The following is a 3,704-nucleotide window of genomic DNA, read 5'->3' on the forward strand; positions in this document are numbered from 1 at the left end:
CCTATGACATGCATCTCTTGAGATGATGGTAAGACTCTCTTAACAGATTACAAGTCCATTAATAGGGTTAATGTCATGTATTGACTTACAAATGTTTGAGAGAACTTACATTTTGAGAGAAATCTCATTTTGTCACAAAGAATTTCTTTTGTCTGTTGCTGGTGTCAATTTACTAACATTTTGTTAACATTTTTCATGTCTATGTCCTCGAGGGACATTGATTTGCAGTTCTCTTTCTTGGTTTATGTTTTTATTTTTTATAATGTTTATTTATTTTTGACACAGAGAGAGAACACAATCAGGGGAGGGGCAGAGAGAGAGGGAGACACAGAATCCAAAGTAGGCTCCAGGCTCCGAGCTGTCAGCACTGAGGACGACATGGATCTTGAACCCATGAACTGTGAGGTCATGACCTGAGCTGAAGTCGGAGGCTTTACTGTCTGAGCCACCCAGGCACCCCATGCAGTTCTCTTTTCTTGTGATGCTTTTTTTGGCACAAGGACACTTCTAGCTTCACAGAATCCATTGAGAAGTATTCCTTCTTCATTTTTTTTTTTTGATGGAACTGAGTAAATTTGGTGCTATTTCTCCCTGAAATATCTTGGACAACACACCAGTGGGGCCAAGTGTGCCTGGAGGTTCCTTTGTGAGAAGGTATTTAGCCACACATTCAATTTCTTTAATAGATTTAAGGGTATTCAAGCATTCTGCGTTTTGTTTCGTGAACTTTGGTATACTGTGTCCATTTGACTACGTTGCCAGCTTTTTGGTAATGAAGTTGTTCATAGTATTCTTTTATTGGTGCTTTGGTGGTTGTGCACTCTAAAGTCATGTCCCCTCTATCATTCCTGACACCGGACATGAGTGTCTTAACTGCTTGGGCTTGATTAGACTGCATAGAGTTATATCAATTATACTAATCTTTTAAATAAATCAGCTATTGGCTTCCTGCATTTTTCTCTATTCATTTTTTTCTATTTCATTGATATCTTTATTTTGTTTCCGTCTTTCTACTTCTTCTCAGTTTATTGTTTACATCATTCTGTAGCATCTTAGTTTTGGTATTTTATTGATGTTAAGCCTTTCTTCCTGCTTAATAGTAACATGGAAAACTACAATTTTCTCTCTAAGTAGTGCTTTAGCTGAATCATACAAAAGTCGACATGACGTGATTACATTTCTCTTTAGTTCAAATGACTTTCCAAATTAGCTGGCGCCTCATCTTCGGCTTGGTGTTATTTTGAAGCCCGTTGTTTAATTTTAAAGTTTTGTGGATTCTCTAGAAAACTTCTTCTTAGAGATTTCTGGTGTAATTCCATTGCGCCCAGAGAACATTCGTTACATGGATTTCAGACCTTCTCCATTGATGAACTCTTATTTTATAACCCACGATAGGCTCTTGCTTGGTGCATGTTCCATGTGCCTTTTTTTTTTTTTAAGTGCCAGGCCCTGGACAGTGTATGACGCCTTTTTAATATAGTAGTACTCTCAGGTGCAGAACACATAACAAGCATTTAAAACACACAAGAGGGGCGCCTGGGTGGCTCAGTGGGTTAAGCATCTGGCTCCGGCTCAAGTCATGATGTCACGGGTCGTGGGTTCGAGTTCTGCGTCAGGCTCTGTGCTGACAGCTAGCTCGGAGCCTGGAGCCTGCTTCGGATTCTGTATGTCCCTCTCTCTGACCCTCCCCTTCTCGCACAGTCTCTCTCCATCTCTCAAAAATAAGTTAAAAAAATAAAGAAATTTTAAAGCAAGCCAACAAACAAACACAAGAGACAGAAAGTCAGCCAAAATGAAAAGACGGGGGAATTCTTCCCAAAAGAAAGGTCAAGAAGAAATCACAGCCAGATAATTGTTCAAAAAAGTTATAAATAATATATCTGAAAAAGAATTTACAACAGTCATAAGACAACTAGATGGTCTTGAAAAAAGCATCCAAGATGCCAGGGACACCCTTGCCGTAGAGATCAAAGACCTAAGAACTAGTCAGGATGAATTAAAAAATCCTTTAAACTGAGATGCAAAATAAACTGGATACAGTGACAGTGGGGATAGAAGATGCAGAGGAGAGAATACCTGAAATAGAAGATAAAATTATGGAAAATAATAAAGCTGAAAAACAGAGGGAAAGGGAATTACTAGATCATGAGGGGAGAATTAGAGAACTAAGCAATTCCATGAAATGAAACGGCATCTGTATCGTAGGAGTTCCAAAAGAAGAAGAGCAAGAAAAGGGACAGGTTTATTTGAATAAAGTATAGCTGAAAACTTCCTTCATCTGGGGAAGGAAACAGGCATCCAGATCCAAGAGGCACAGAGAACTCTCCTCAACATCGACAAAAACAGGTCGACACCACGACATAGCATAGCGAAACTGACAAAATACAAAGATAAAGAGAGTTCTGTTTCATGTGCTTTTAAAGAAAGTGTGTACTTTGCTATTGGTTGGAATGTACTATAATTAGGTTGAATTAGTTGATAGCATTATTAAAGACCTCTTTATAATTATTGATCTATCTATTATCTATATCAAACTCTTAGAGAGTTTTGGATAGACCTAAGTGTCTTTTACTTTCTATCAGGCTTCACTTTCTATAATTTAAAGTTCAATTTTCCAGTGCACCTGAGGATTGTTCGGCTTCCCTGATAAAGTCATGCTTTGGTCATTATTGCATATCCCTGTGCATCATTCATTAGTAGTACTTCTGGTCATAAAATTTAACTCATCCATCAATTTATGTTCACATGGCATTTCTTTTTCAGGCTTTTTGCCTTCAATCTATCTCTGTCTCTATATTAAACTGAGTTTTGCTCTTTCCTGTTGTAGCCATCACTGAAGCGCCAGCAGCCAAAGTGAAGTTCAATCCCTTTGTGACTTCTGACTGGAGCAAGAACCGTAAAAGGCAATTCAGTGCACCTCCCCACATCTGCAGGGAGAGTATGTCTTCCCCTCTTTCCCAGGGAGCTGAGCCAGAAGTACAGCATTCAATCTGTGCCCGTCTGGAAGGATGATGAAGTTCTGGTTGTGTCAGGACACCACAAAGGCCAACAAATTGGCAAAGCAATCCAGGGTTACAGGAAGAAATACGTTGTCTGCCCTGAATGAGTAGAGCGTGAGAAGGTGAATGGCACCTGTCCACGTGGGCATTCAACTTACCAAGATGTTTATCAATAGACTGAATTAGACAAAAATCGCAAAACGATATTTGAACGTAAAGCCATATCTTGCCAAGTAGGAAAGGACAAGGACAAATATAAGGAAGAAACAATTGAGAAGGTGCAGTCATAAGGTAGTCTCATGCACGATGTTGAATAAACACTGTTAAGACGAAAAAGACATAAAGTGAGTTTCTAGTCAATAGCATAGTGTGGTGTCTTGTAGCTCTCCTACCTAGCAATCTTCGCCTTTGTTAGGAAAGATGAAAATATTTACACTTAGCTTTAAGGATAGATATGATTGGTTTTAAATCAATTGCCCCCTTTTGAGGAGCTTTCTTTTTCTTTTCTTCTTTCTTGCCTTTTCCCTTTATTCTTTCTTTCCTTCCATCCTTCCTTCCTTCCTTCTGGTATTTCATTTCCTTTATCTTTTTCATTCTTTCTTTAACCTTATTCCCTCGCCACCTTATGTATTACTGAGGTATTTGTTTAATGCTTATCCCTTTTCTTTTATATTTAAGTGGTTTCTGCAGGATTGTGTTATACAC

General features: G+C 38.6%; 1 pseudogene; it reads left to right on the forward strand.

Moving 5' to 3' along the window:
* The first annotated feature begins 378 nt into the window (after positions 1-378).
* LOC115283399 lies at positions 379-3,508 on the forward strand (annotated as a pseudogene).
* Positions 3,509-3,704: the final 196 nt, after the last annotated feature.

Source organism: Suricata suricatta, chromosome X, assembly GCF_006229205.1.
Source record: "Suricata suricatta isolate VVHF042 chromosome X, meerkat_22Aug2017_6uvM2_HiC, whole genome shotgun sequence".
In the NCBI taxonomy this organism is placed as follows: domain Eukaryota; kingdom Metazoa; phylum Chordata; class Mammalia; order Carnivora; family Herpestidae; genus Suricata; species Suricata suricatta.